The sequence below is a fragment of the Trachypithecus francoisi genome, unplaced genomic scaffold (assembly GCF_009764315.1).
Source record: "Trachypithecus francoisi isolate TF-2019V2 unplaced genomic scaffold, Tfra_2.0 Lachesis_group4, whole genome shotgun sequence".
In the NCBI taxonomy this organism is placed as follows: Eukaryota; Metazoa; Chordata; class Mammalia; order Primates; family Cercopithecidae; genus Trachypithecus; species Trachypithecus francoisi.
This window is the reverse complement of record NW_022681469.1, coordinates 118,149,921-118,165,013: the sequence shown is the minus strand read 5'-3', so window position 1 is coordinate 118,165,013 and position 15,093 is coordinate 118,149,921. Positions and strand designations below refer to the sequence as shown.

At 50.7% G+C, this 15,093-nt stretch overlaps 1 protein-coding gene and 1 pseudogene across 1 annotated transcript in view; one reads left to right on the top strand and one right to left on the bottom strand.

Annotated features, from left to right (window-relative positions):
- CCL24 (C-C motif chemokine ligand 24) overlaps nt 1-1,167 on the bottom strand; it is a 15,078-nt gene extending 13,911 nt beyond the window's left edge. Inside the window, exon 1 of the mRNA XM_033193605.1 lies at nt 1,102-1,167. The gene's annotated coding sequence lies outside the window, so the exon portion shown is untranslated. The remainder of the gene's footprint in view (nt 1-1,101) is intronic.
- The window catches only part of LOC117072221, a 24,306-nt pseudogene extending 9,213 nt beyond the window's left edge, over nt 1-15,093 (top strand).

Genomic DNA, 15,093 nt, shown 5'->3' with positions numbered 1-15,093 from the left:
ATTCAAGTCTCAGATGAGGGATCCCTATTCAGCCGAGGCATTCTGGGATCCAGTGAAGGATGTATTCAGACTTCATGTTATAAGCGCTCAGAGTCCATTGGAAAAACCAACACGGAAATAATTAGAGCCTGAGTATAGTGGTTGATGCCTGTAATCTCAGCACCTTGGGAAGGTTACTTGAGCCCAGAAGTTCAAGGCTAGCCTGAGCAACATGGTAAGACCCCGTCTCTACAAAAAATAAATATTTAAAATTAGCCAGGTGCACTGCTGACCCCAAGTAATCCTCCCACCTTGGCTTCCCAAAGTGCTGAGATTACAGGTGTGAACCGGAGTTCAAGACCAGCCTGGCCAACATGGTGAATCCTCGTCTCTACTAAAAATACAAAAATTAGCTGGGCATGGTGGTGGGCACCTGTAATCCCAGCTACTCAGGAGCCTGAAGCAGGAGAATTGCTTGAACCCGGGAGGCAGAGGTTGCAGTGAGCCGGGATTGCACCACTGCACTCCAACCTGAGTGACAGAAAGAGACTCCATCTTGGCTGGGGGCAGTGGCTCACACCTGTAATCCCAGCACTTTGGGAGGCCGAGGCGGGAGGATCACGAGGTCAGGAGATTGAGACTATCCTGGCTAACACGGTGAAACCCCGTGTCTACTAAAAATACAAAAAATTAGCCGGGTGTTGTGGCAGGTTCCTGTAGTCCCAGCTACTTGGGAGGCTGAGGCAGAAGAATGGCGTGAACCCGGGAGGCGGAGCTTGCAGTGAGCTGAGATCATGCCACTGCACTCCAACCTGGGTGACAGAGCGAGACTCTGTCTCAAAAAAAAAAAAAAAAAAGAGAGAGAGAGAGAAAGACAGAGACTCCATCTCAAACAACAACAACAAAAATTAACTAGGTGCAGTGGCAGACATCTGTAGTCCCAGCTACTCAGGAGGCTGAGGTGGGAGGATCACTCAACCCCGGAGGTCGAGGCTGCAGTGAGCTATGATCATGCCACTGCACTCCAGCCTGGGAGACAGAGTGAGACCCTGTCTCAGAGTAATAACAATAATAATTACAATACAGCATAAGATTTAGGAATCAGACTCATTGAGAACATACGCTTTGGAGGCAATTAGTCCTGGATTCTGATCCTGGCTCTACCCCAGCCTTGGCTTTGTCATTAGGAAGTGGAGACAAGTCCTTGTCCCTCCTCTAGGTATCACAAGGAGTGACTGAATGACTGTCCCTCATGGTCCAGGCACAGCTCCCAGCCTACAGTAAATATTGATAAGGACTAGTTAGTAACGGGTATTCGTTCCTATTGCCAGGTGACTACCAGGTTGAAAGGGCTCTGCATAGGGAATCTGGGAAGCTTCAGAACAGGACAGGTGGGAGCTCCCAGGTGCAAAAGGAAGCAGGGCATTCCAGGCCAAGGGAAGACCAGGGGCAGGAGAGCCAGGTGAACAGTGGGATGTAGGTGAGTTTCTGGAAGGCAAAAGGAAAAGGTGGGTCGGGCATGGTGACTGGGATTTCAGGCGTGAGTCACCGCGCCCGGCCTTAACTTCTTCCTTTCTGATTTGGATACCTTTTATTTCTTTGTCCTGTCTAATTGCTCTGACAAGAGGGAGGCAAGGCGGCCAATAAGAGTCCATGATCAGGCCAGACATGATGGCTCATACCTGTAATCCCAGCACTTTGGGAGGCCAAAGTGGACAGATCACTTGAGGTCAGGAGTTCGAGACCATCCTGGCCAACATGGTGAACCCCTGTCTCTACTAAAAATACAAAAATTAGCCAGGCATGATGGCATACACCTGTAATCCCAGCTACTGGGGAGGCTGAGGCAGGAGAATCACTTGAACCCAGGAGCCGGAGGTTGTAGTGAGCCGAGATCGTGCCATTGCACTCCAGCCTGGGTGACAGAGCACGACTCTGTCTCAAAAAATTAAAATTAAAATTAAAAAAAGGAAGAGGTGAGGTTGGGTGGCTGAGGACAAGGAGCAGGAATATCTATCATGTGATATCTCACATTCCTGCTCCAAATGCAACTAGTAGTATCATTCCTTAAAACTTCTCCAGGGAAGGCACCATCGCTTCCCCCACAACTCCCTCCCACCGCCCCCCCCCCTCCCCGACACACACACCTAATCAGGCCTCTCATTTTGTTGATTTTACCTATTTAACACCTCCCAGATCCACCTGTTCCTTTTTGGCCTGTTCTGCCGCCTCCCAACTCACGTCTCTCCACTCTGTTCCGTGCACAGCTGCAAAACAAAAGCCCCTCCTAAAACGCACAACAGCCTGGTCACCCCCGCCTAAAATTCTTCACCAGTGCTCCATCGCCAACAGCCAAACTTCATCCATTCACTCATAACCTTCATTTATTTTTTACAATTTCTTCCCGCTACCCAATCTATTGTACACTTAACGGTTTTGTAAAAATGGACTTCATCCAAAAATAGCCACAAAATCACAGATTTAGGGCCAGGCGCGGTGGCTCACACCTGTAATCCCAGCACTTTGGGAGGCCAAGATAGGTGGATCACCTAAGGTCAGGAGTTCCAGACCAGCCTGGCCAACATAGTGAATCCCCCTCTCTACTAAAAATACAAAAATTAGCCGGGCATGGTGGCAGGCGCCTATAGTCCCAGCTACTTGGGGGCTGAGGCAGGGGAATTGCTTGAACCCAGGAGGCGGAAGTTGCAGTGAGCCGAGACTGTGCCATTGCACTCCAGCCTGGGCAACAGAGGGAGATGGCATCTCAAAAAAAAAAAAAAAAAAGTCACAGATTTAGTGCATTAGCTGTGTTTTCCCCTATACCCATTAAAATAAACCCACAAGTATTAAAGGAAACCAGGCCAGTCTGGTGGCTCACAGCTATAATCCTAGCACTTTGGGTGGCTGAGGTGGGAGAATCGCTTGAGCCCAGGAGTTTGAGACCAGCCTGGGCAACACAGTGAAATGCCATCTCTACCAAAAATTAAAAATTTGGCTGGGGCCGGCACGGTGGCTCATGCCTGTAACCCCAGCACTTTGGGAGGCCGAAGCGGGTGGATCACCTATGGTCAGGAGTTCAAGACCAGCCTGGCCAATATGGTGAAACCCCATCTCTACTAAAAATATGAAAAAAAATTAGCCGGGCATGGTGGCATACACCTATAAGCCCAGCTTCTTGGGAGGCTGAGGCAAGGGAATCGCTTGAACCTGGGAGGTGGAGGTTGCAGTGAGTAGAGATCTCGCCATTGCACTCTAGCCTGGGCAACAGAGCAAGACTTCATCTCAAAGAAAAAAAAAAAAATTGGCAGGGCATGGTGGCACGTGCCTTTGGTCCCAGCTACTTGGGAGGCTGAGGCAGGAGGGTTGTTTGAGCCCAGGAGGTTGAGGCTGCAGTGAGCCATGTTTGCACCACTGTGCTCCAGCCTGGGCAATAGAGTGAGACCCTGTATCAATTATTTTTAAAATAATTAAAACATAAAGTAAACCAGGTGTGTGTGTGTGTGTGTGTGTGTATGTGTGTGTGCACATGTGATGTCTGTCACAGAGCTATCCATCCTCCATCTATATCCTCTTGTCCTTCCCAATTCAGGGACACTGGTCTGACCTCAATTGCCACCTTCTGGCTGGCTCAGTCCCCCAAGGCCAGGCTGACCTGGTGGGGAGGGGGACACAGGAATGCCACATGGGAGAGGCTGATACCAACACCAAGGATTATTAGCCAACACCTGGGCAGGTCTGGTTGACCAAGGTAAGGTGAAGCCAGGGTTACGTTGGCAAATATTTAACAAACTGGCTCTGTGGGGACAAGTGTGATTGGCAGCGTTTGCCAATTGCCATGGTGTAAACCCTCCCACCATGGCTGAATTCAAGCTACCCAACTGATGTCTCTGAAAGTAGAGTTGGGAAGAGATGCTGACAATCCACTCTCCCAGGTCGGTGTGAGCTGGCTATGATATACCGCCAGGTGGGGCCCAGGACATTGTCTTAGGGAGCTCCTGCTCTGTAAGTCCTGAAAGACCAAGGAGAGAAGAGAATAACATTGAGGCCAGGCATGGTGGCTCACTCCTACAATCCCAGCACTTTGGGAGGCTGAGGCGGGTGGATCACTTGAGGTCCAGAGTTCAAGACCAGCCTGGCCAACATGGTAAAACCCTGTCTCTACTGAAAATACAAAAATTAGCCGGGTGTGGTGGTGCATGCCTGTAATCCCAGCACTTTGGGAGGCCAAGATAGGTGGATCACCTAAGGTCAGGAGTTCCAGACCAGCCTGGCCAACATAGTGAATCCCCTCTCTACTAAAAATACAAAAATTAGCCGGCATGGTGGCAGGCGCCTATAGTCCCAGCTACTTGGGGGCTGAGGCAGGGGAATTGCTTGAACCCAGGAGGCGGAAGTTGCAGTGAGCCGAGACTGTGCCATTGCACTCCAGCCTGGGCAACAGAGGGAGATGGCATCTCAAAAAAAAAAAAAAAAAAAGTCACAGATTTAGTGCATTAGCTGTGTTTTCCCCTATACCCATTAAAATAAACCCACAAGTATTAAAGGAAACCAGGCCAGGTCTGGTGGCTCACAGCTATAATCCTAGCACTTTGGGTGGCTGAGGTGGGAGAATCGCTTGAGCCCAGGAGTTTGAGACCAGCCTGGGCAACACAGTGAAATGCCATCTCTACCAAAAATTAAAAATTTGGCTGGGGCCGGGCACGGTGGCTCATGCCTGTAACCCCAGCACTTTGGGAGGCCGAAGCGGGTGGATCACCTATGGTCAGGAGTTCAAGACCAGCTGGCCAATATGGTGAAACCCCATCTCTACTAAAAATATGAAAAAAAATTAGCCGGGCATGGTGGCATACACCTATAAGCCCAGCTTCTTGGGAGGCTGAGGCAAGGGAATCGCTTGAACCTGGGAGGTGGAGGTTGCAGTGAGTAGAGATCTCGCCATTGCACTCTAGCCTGGGCAACAGAGCAAGACTTCATCTCAAAGAAAAAAAAAAAATTGGCAGGGCATGGTGGCACGTGCCTTTGGTCCCAGCTACTTGGGGGCTGAGGCAGGAGGGTTGTTTGAGCCCAGGAGGTTGAGGCTGCAGTGAGCCATGTTTGCACCACTGTGCTCCAGCCTGGGCAATAGAGTGAGACCCTGTATCAATTATTTTTAAAATAATTAAAACATAAAGTAAACCAGGTGTGTGTGTGTGTGTGTGTGTGTATGTGTGTGTGCACATGTGATGTCTGTCACAGAGCTATCCATCCTCCATCTATATCCTCTTGTCCTTCCCAATTCAGGGACACTGGTCTGACCTCAATTGCCACCTTCTGGCTGGCTCAGTCCCCCAAGGCCAGGCTGACCTGGTGGGGAGGGGGACACAGGAATGCCACATGGGAGAGGCTGATACCAACACCAAGGATTATTAGCCAACACCTGGGCAGGTCTGGTTGACCAAGGTAAGGTGAAGCCAGGGTTACGTTGGCAAATATTTAACAAACTGGCTCTGTGGGGACAAGTGTGATTGGCAGCGTTTGCCAATTGCCATGGTGTAAACCCTCCCACCATGGCTGAATTCAAGCTACCCAACTGATGTCTCTGAAAGTAGAGTTGGGAGAGATGCTGACAATCCACTCTCCCAGGTCGGTGTGAGCTGGCTATGATATACCGCCAGGTGGGGCCCAGGACATTGTCTTAGGGAGCTCCTGCTCTGTAAGTCCTGAAAGACACAAGGAGAGAAGAGAATAACATTGAGGCCAGGCATGGTGGCTCACTCCTACAATCCCAGCACTTTGGGAGGCTGAGGCGGGTGGATCACTTGAGGTCCAGAGTTCAAGACCAGCCTGGCCAACATGGTAAAACCCTGTCTCTACTGAAAATACAAAAATTAGCCGGGTGTGGTGGTGCATGCCTGTAATCCCAGCACTTTGGGAGGCCGAGGCGGGTGGATCATCTGAGGTCAGGAGTTTTAAACCAGCCTGGCAAACATGGCGAAACCCCGTCTCTATTAAAAATTACAAAAATTAGCTGGGCATGTTGGTGGGTACCTGTAATCCTAGTTACTCGGGGGGCTGAGGCAGGAGAATCGCTGGAACCCAGGAGGCGGAGGTTGCAGTGAGCTGAGATCATGCCACTGCACTCTAGCCTGGGCAACAGAGCAAGACTCCATCTCAAAAAAAAAGAAAAGAAAAATAGAAAAAAGAAAAAGAACGGTGTTGAGAAGGAGGTTGGAGGATCTTGACTAACCTGAAGCTCACTGAAAACAGATGTATGCAGGAGAAAGGAAGAGCTACAAGCATATGCACAAGATTCTTGCTGAGGATCCACAGCTAGGGAGGCCCAGAAGGCAGGGAATTCCAGGACAAAAGGGGGCCGGAAGCCCTAACTGTCCAGTGTTCCTGTCACTCCCGGAGACTAGGTGACATGCCTCTCCTCATAGGTAGAAATACCTCCTGACTGGAGGCCAAGAAGGGACCAGATTCTGCTAATCCACAAAATACGATGGTCAAGAATTTCACTAGGCCGGGCGCGGCGGCTCAAGCCTGTAATCCCAGCACTTTGGGAGGCCGAGACGGGCGGATCATGAGGTCAGGAGATCGAGACCATCCTGGCTAACATGGTGAAACCCCGTCTCTACTAAAAAATACAAAAAAAAACTAGCCGGGCAAGGTGGCGGGCGACTGTAGTCCCAGCTACTCAGGAGGCTGAGGCAGGAGAATGGCGTAAACCCGGGAGGCGGAGCTTGCAGTGAGCTGAGATCCGGCCACTGCACTCCAGCCTGGGCGACAGAGCGAGACTCCGTCTCAAAAAAAAAAAAAAAAAAAAAAGAATTTCACTAAAAGAAGTGGGGCCAGGCACAATGGCTCAAGCCTGTAATCCCAGCACTTTGGGAGGCCGAGACGGGCGGATCACGGGGTCAGGAGATAGAGACCACCCTGGCTAACATGGTGAAACCCCGTCTCTACTAAAAAATACAAAAAACTAGCCGGGCGATGTGGCAGGCGCCTGTAGTCCCAGCTACTCAGGAGGCTGAGGCAGGAGAATGGCATAAACCCGGGAGGCGGAGCTTGCAGTGAGCTGAGATCCGGACACTGCACTCCAGCCTGGGTGGCAGAGCGAGACTCCGTCTCAAAAAAAAAAAAAGAAGAAGTGAAAGGATTTCCTTTCTGAAGGACCCACACAGCTGGATTGCTTCCCTAAAACCAAAAAACCCTGGAGTCCTGCTCGCAGAGACCCAACCCCCTCACCACACTGCCGCAGGACACTGACGGTCTGAGGCTAGAGATGGACACACTCTGCCTACTTATTTGACCCCAACACTCATGGGGTCAGTTGGAACAGCCAGGAAACATATGCATCCGGGATCCCAAGAGACAGTGAGTGGGCTGGGCACGGTGGCTCTTGCCTGTAATCCCAGCACTTTGGGAGGCCAAGGCGGGTGCATCACTTGAGGTCAGGAGTTCACGACCAGCCTGGCCAAGATGATGAAACCCCATCTCTATTAAAAACACAAAAATTAGCCAGGCGTGGTGGTGCGCCTGTAATCCTAGATACTCAGGAGGCTGAGGCACAAGAATCGTTTGAACCCAGGAGGCAGAGGTTGCAGTGAGCCAAGATCATGCCACTGCACTGCAGCCTGGGCAACAGAGTAAGACTCTGCCTCCAAAAAAAAAAAAAGAGAGAGAGAAGAGAGAGAGCATCTGGCAGAAAACAGGAAAGCCCTGTGCAGTGGACAGCAGCTGCCGGCTGCTGGAGCCAGGGCCCTGACTCTACCCTGTAGGAGGATATGAATTTGGACAGCACTTTCTTCCTCCACGCACTGGCACTAATGGTGCTTGCTTGCAACACTTTATTTTACTATTGGGAGGCTTGAATGAGACAGAGTCACAGGAGTACTTTGTTTTTTGAGACAGGGTTTTGCTCTGCCACATAATAATAGCTCACTGGCAGCCTCAGTCTCTCTGGGCTCAATAGATCCTTTCACCTCAACCTTCTAAGTAGCTGGGAATACAGGCACACGCCACCAAGCCCAGCTCATTTTTGCTTTTTTTTTTTTTTTTTAAGAGATGAGGTTTTTGCCATGTTGCCCAGGTGGATCTTGAATCCCCGGGCTTAAGCCATCTGCCTGCCTTGGCCTCCCAAGATGCTGGGATTACAGGCGTGAACCACCACAGCCACCCCACACAGGAGCACTTTGCAAACTGCAAAGCATTGCAGAGAAATGAACAGTGAAATACCGGTGATGCCCCAGCCACCCAACGCCACTGGAAATCAGCTTCTGTTCATTAGCTCAGCAGCTCAGGCCACAAAGAAAGTCTTTGGACAAGCTGAAAAGTTAGTCGCCCAGTGAGTTTGGAAGCCCGGGGAAGGTAGAATCCCTAGGGAGCCCCAGGGGGAGGCAGGAGACACCAAGACAGACAAAGGCACTGAGAGGGGAGATAGGAAGATTCTCAACACCAACCCTTCTGCTGCATCCGGAAAGCATCTCTGCCCCCACAAGGCTTTTAACCTTGCCAGGAAGGCAAGGTGCACAGGACAGACCACTTTGCTCATCCTCTTCTCCAGAATGTCTGAGAAATGCCTAGTGATTCCTGCCAGAATGTCTGAGAAATGCCTAGTGATTCCTGCCTCCCCTGCCCTAGTCTCTCTCCCTGCTTTCTGCCACTATGGTCCACAGTCCTAAAGAATGACTCCTCCCAAGGAATGGTCTCCTTAGGAACACAGTCCCCAGAATGTGCCAGCTCCAATTGGAGAACATCTATGTGACATGAGTTCTGACTATTTTGCATTTCTTTCTTTTCTTTTCTGTTTTCCTTCCTTCCTTTTTTTTTTTTTTTTTGAGACAGGGTCTCGCTCTGTTGCCCAGGCTGGAATGCAATGGCATTATCTCAGCTCACTGTAACCTCCCCCTCCCAGCCTCCCAGGTCCAAGCAATTCTCATGCCTCAGCCTCCCGAGTAGCTGGGACTACAGGCGCACACCACCATACCTGGCTAATTTTTGTATTTTTAGTAGAGATGGGGTTTCACCATGTTGGCCAGTCTGGTCTCGAACTCCTGACCTCAAGAGTTCTGCTTGCCTCAGCCTCCCAAAGTGCTGGGATTACAGGCATGAGCTACTGCACACAGCCATATTTTGCAGTTCTTGAGACACGTGGAGAGATGCTGGACTGAGAGTTGATAGACCTAGATTCCTAGATTCTTCTTTCTTTCTTTCTCCTTCCTTCCTTCCTTCCTTCCTTCCTTCCTTCCTTCCTTCCTTCCTTCCTTCCTTCCTGTCTCTCTTTCTCTCTTTCTTTCTATACAAGGTCTTCCTCTGTCACTCAGGCTGGAGTGCAGTGCTGCTGTCTCGTCTTACTGCAGCCTCCATCTCCTGGGCTCAAGCGATCCTCCCACCTCAGCCTCCTGAGTAGCTGGGAATACAGACACACACCACCATACCTGGCTAATATTTTGTATTTTTAGTAGAGATCAGGTTTCACCATGTTGCCTAGGCTTGTCTTGAACTCCTGAGCTCAAGCAATCTGCCCACCTCAGCCTCACAAAGTGCTGTGATTACGGGACGGAGCCACCGCTCCCAGCTGATAGACCTAGATTTTGATTCCAGTTCTGCTGCTTACTAGTTGAGAGGGGAAGTGGCTAACTCTCTCTAGGCCTTGGTTTGTCCATCAGTAAGATGGGCAGTGATCCCCACCCCGTGTTCTGGCCGGACAGCATTGTCATGTCAAGAACTTCGCTGGGCATGGTGGCTCACGCCTGTAATCCCAACACTTTGGGAAGCTAAGGAAGGAGGATCACTTGAGCCCAGAAGTTTGAGGCCAGTCTGAGCAACATAGTCAGACCCCATCTCTACAAAAAAATTAAAAAATTAGTTGGATGTGGTGGTGTGTGCCTGTAATCCCAGCTACTTTGGAGGCTGAGGTGGGAGGATGGCTTGAGCTGGGGAGGTCAAGGATGTAGTAAAGCTATGATTGTGTCACCCTACTCCAGCCTGGGTGACAGAGTGAGACCCTGTCTCAAAAAAAAGAAGACCCAGATCTTCAGGAAAGAAGAAAGGACACGACAAACAGTAAACATGAGCAAATATGAAAGGCAATCTTTTTACGCTTAGTTTGTTTAAAATATATATGACAATTTAAGTCAAAAGTAAAAACGTTTGCCGGGTGCAGTGGCTCACGCCTGTAATCCAGGCACTGTGGGAGGCCAAGGCGGGGAGATCACATGAGGTCAGGAGTTTGAGACCAACTTGGCCAACATGGTGAAACCCCATGTCTACTAAAAATACAAAAATTGGCCAGGCGCGGTGGCTCAAGCCTGTAATCCCAGCACTTTGGGAGGCCGAGACGGGCGGATCACAAGGTCAGGAGATCGAGACCATCCTGGCTAACACGGTGAAACCCCGTCTCTACTAAAAATACAAAAAACTAGGCCGGGCGCGTGTGGCTCAAGCCTGTAATCCCAGCACTTTGGGAGGCCGAGACGGGCGGATCACGAGGTCAGGAGATCGAGACCATCCTGGCTAATACGGTGAAACCTCGTCTCTACTAAAAATACAAAAAACTAGGCCGGGCGTGGGGCTCAAGCCTGTAATCCCAGCACTTTGGGAGGCCGAGACGGGCGGATCACGAGGTCAGGAGATCGAGACCATCCTGGCTAATACGGTGAAACCTCGTCTCTACTAAAAATACAAAAAACTAGCCGGGCGAAGTGGCGGGCGCCTGTAGTCCCAGCTGCTCGGGAGGCTGAGGCAGGAGAATGGCGTGAACCCGGGAGGCGGAGCTTGCAGTGAGCTGAGATCCGGCCACTGCACTCCATCCTGGGTGACAGAGCGAGACTCTTGTCTCAAAAAAAAAAAAAAAATACAAAAATTAGCCGAGCATGGTGGTACATGCCTATAATGCCAGCCCATGTGATCCTTTATGGGAGGGAGAGAGCATAAGGAAGTCTGCACTTGGATTCCTCCAGATTCCTATGACTTTTTTTTTTTTTTTTTTTTGAGACACAGTTTTGCTCTTGTTGCCCGGGCTGGTGTGCAATGGTACGATCTTGGCTCACTGCAACCCCCGCCTGGCAGGTTCAAGCGATTCTCCTGCCTCAGCCTCCCGAGTAGCTGGGATTACAGGCGTGCACCACCACGCCAGGCTAATTTTTGTATTTTTAGTAGAGATGGGGTTTCACCATATTGTTCAAGCTGGTCTCAAACTCCTGACCTCAGGTGATCCACCCGCCTCAGCCTCCCACAGTGCTGGGATTACAGGTGTGAGCCATCGCGCCTGGCCACTATGACTTTTTTCTTTTTTTTTTTTTTTTTTTTGAGGCGGAGTCTCGCTCTGTCGCCAGACAGTGCTGCCGGATCTCAGCTCACTGCAAGTCGCTCCGGGTTCACGCCATTCTCCTGCCTCAGCCTCCCGAGTAGCTGGGACTACAGGCGCCTGCCACTTCGCCCGGCTAGTTTTTGTATTTTTAGTAGAGATGGGGTTTCACCGTGTTAGCCAGGATGGTCTCGATCTCCTGACCTCGTGATCCGCCCGTCTCGGCCTCCCAAAGTGCTGGGATTACAGGCTTGAGCCACCGTGCCCGGCCCGACTTTTTTCTTTATGATCCAGCTGAGGTAGGACATGGGACTCAACTCCAGAGGGCGGGAATCCAACTTTGGACCAGATTGAGGACTAGCCAAAACAGAAAAGAGGCAAAAGCACCTCTGCATGAGGCAGAGGTAAAGAGGACTTCTTGCTCAAGAGTTTGAGACCAGCCTAGGCAATATGATGAAACCCTGTCTCTACTAAAAATGCAAAAATTAGCCAGGCGTAGTGGAGTACCCCTGCGGTCCCAGAAAAAGAAAAAGAAAAAAGGATTAACCACCAATTCTTCACCAACTCTTCCAAAACATAGAAGAGGAGAGAATATTTTCCAACTCATTCTATGAGGACAGTATTACCCTGATACCAAAAGCAGACAAAGACATCACAAGAAAAGAAAAATACATACCAATATCTCTTATAAAATAACTAGGAATAAATTTAACCAAGGAGGTGAAAGAATTACATACTGAAAACTACAAAACATTGTTGAAAGAAATTAAGGAAGACCCAAATAAAGTTTTTAAAATCTCACGTTCAGATTTTTCAGCTGTGGACCTCTCAAGAACTCCAAAATATGGCTGTGGTGGTGACTCACGCCTGTAATCCAAGCACTTTGGGAGCCCAAGGCGAGCGGATCACTTGAGGTCAGGAGTTCGAGACCAGACTGGCCAACATGGTGAAACCCCATCTCTACTAAGAATGCAAAAATGAGCTGGGTGTGGTGGCGTGTGCCTGTAGTCCCAGCTACTTGGAAGGTTGAGGTGGAAGGATCAATTGAGCCCGGAGAGATTGAGGCTGTCAGTGAGCTGTTATCACATGGCTGCACTCCAGCTGGGGTGACAGAGCGAAACTCTGTCTCAAAAAACAAAGCGATCCTGTGACTCTGTCTCTTTCAAGTCTCCCAATAGTAAAATAAGGTGCTGCAAGCAAGCACCTTAGTGCCAGTGCATGGAGGAAGAAAGTGCTGTCCAAATTCATATCCTCCTAAAGGGTAGAATCTGGGCCCTGGCTCCAGCAGCCGGCAGCTGCTCTCCATCACACAGGGTTTTCCTGCCATGCACTGTCTCTCTCTCTCTTTTTTTTTTTGAGACAGAGTCTCACTCTGTTGCCCAGGCTATAGTGCAGTGGCATGATCTCAGCTCACTGAAACCTCCACCTCCCGGGTTCAAGTGATTCCCCTGCCTCAGCCTCCTGAGTAGTGGGACTGTAGGTGCCCCACCACACCTGGCTAATTTTTGTATTTTTAGTAGAGACAGGGTTTCATCATGTTGGCCAGGCTGGTCTTGAACTCCTGACCTCAAGTGATCCACCTACCTTGGCCTCCCAAAGTGCTGGGATTACAGGGGAGAGCCACCGTGCCCAGCCCACACACCTGTCTCTTGGGACCCCGAATGCACACGTTTCCTGGCTATTCCAACTGACCCCATGAGTGCTGGGGTGAAATAAGTGGGCAGAACGTGTCCATCTCCAGCCTCAGGCGGTCAGTGTCTTGTGGCAGTGTGGTGAGGGGGCTGGTGTCCGCAAGCAGGGCTCCAGGGTTTTCCGGTCTTAGGAAAGCAATCCAGCTGTGCAAGTCCTTCAGGAAGGAAATCCTTTCACTTCTTCTTTTAGTGAAGTTCTTGACCACCAGATTTTGTGGATTAGCAGAATCTGGTCCTTTCTTGGCCCCTAATCAAGAGGTATCTTTTTTTTGTTTTTTTGTTTTTTTGTTTTGTTTTGTTTTGTTTTGTTTTTTTTGAGACGGAGTCTCGCTCTGTCGCCCAGGCTGGAGTGCAGTGACCGGATCTCAGCTCACTGCAAGCTCCGCCTCCCAGGTTTACGCCATTCTCCTGCCTCAGCCTCCCGAGTAGCTGGGACCACAGGCGTCCGCCACCTCGCCTGGCTAGTTTTTTGTATTTTTTAGTAGAGACGGGGTTTCACTGTGTTAGCCAGGATGGTCTCGATCTCCTGACCTCGTGATCTGCCCGTCTCGGCCTCCCAAAGTGCTGGGATTACAGGCTTGAGCCACCGCGCCTGGCCTGTTTTTTTGTTTTTTTAATTTATTATTTTTTTTTTTAGACAGAGTTTTGCTCTTTGCTGTCCAGGCTGGAGCACAATGGCACGATCTCGGCTCACCGCAACCTCTGCCTTGTGGGTGCAAGCGATTCTCCTGCCTCAGCCTCCCATGTAGCTGGGATTACAGCCACCTGCCACCACGCCCTGTTAATTTTTGTATTTTTAGTAGAGACAGGGTTTCCCCATGTTGGCCAGGCTGGTCTCGAACTCCTGACCTCAGGCGATCCACCGCCCTCGGCCTCCCAAAGTGCTGGGATTACAGGCGTGAGCCACCATGCCCGGCTAAATTTTATATTTTTAGTAGAGAGGGAGTTTCCCCATGTTGGTCAGGGTGGTCTAGAATTCTCGACCTCAGGTGATCCGCCTGCCTGGGTGTCCTAAAGTGCTGGGATTATAGGCGTGAGCCACCGCGCCTGGCCCAGGAGTTATTTCTACAAGGAGAAGGATGACACCTAGTCTCGGGGCATGACAGGAAAACCGGGTGGTTAGGGCTTCCTGCCCCCTTCTGTCCTGGGACTCCCTGCCTTCTGGGCCTCCCCAGCTGTGGACCAGCGGTGGTGCTGGCGTGGAGACGGGTGGGAAATTGCTGGTGTCCAATCTAGATTTTGGAGTGTCAGGCGCCAATATTCGGGAGCTCTTTGCAGAATCTGGAACGCTGAAGAAGACGGCTGTGCACTCTAATCGCTCTGGCCGCCGCTTAGGATCAGCAGACATGCACTTTGAGCGGAAGGCACACGCCCTGAAAGCCATGAAGCAGTACCACGGCGCCCCTCTGGCTGCCCCGTGAACATTCAGCTTGTCACATCACAGATCGAAACACAGCAGACACCTGCACAGAGCGTAAACAGAGGTGGCATGATTAGAAACCGTGAGGCTGGAGGTTTTGGTGGTAGCGGAGGCACCCGGGGAGGCACCCATGGAGGCGCCCAGGGAAGAGGCAGAGGCGCGGGCAGGAATTCAAAGCAGCAGCTTTTTGACAGAGGAGCTGGACGCCTATAATGTGAGAATGGACACCAGTTAAGCAGACCAGCAAATCTGCGTGCGCAAGAGCATGCGAAACAGGACCCAGGCGTCTCCTCTCGCTGCATGGTGGGGAGGCGGTGGCTGCGGCTGTGCGGCCAACGATGGATTTGTTTCTTTTATGTTTTAAAATAGGATTTAGGCCGGGCGCGGTGGCTCAAGCCTGTAATCCCAGCACTTTGGGAGGCCGAGACGGGCAGATCACGAGGTCAGGAGATCGAGACCATCCTGGCTAACACGGTGAAACCCCGTCTCTACTAAAAATACAAAAACTAGCCAGGCGAGGTGGCGGGCGCCTGTAGTCCCAGCTACTCGGGAGGCTGAGGCAGGAGAATGGCGTAAACCCGGGAGGCAGAGCTTGCAGTGAGCTGAGATCTGGCCACTGCACTCCAGTCTGGGCGACAGAGCGAGACTCCGCCTCAAAAAAAAAAAAATAGGATTTAAAAACTCATGTAAAGGTTTCTTTCTTTCTTCTTCTT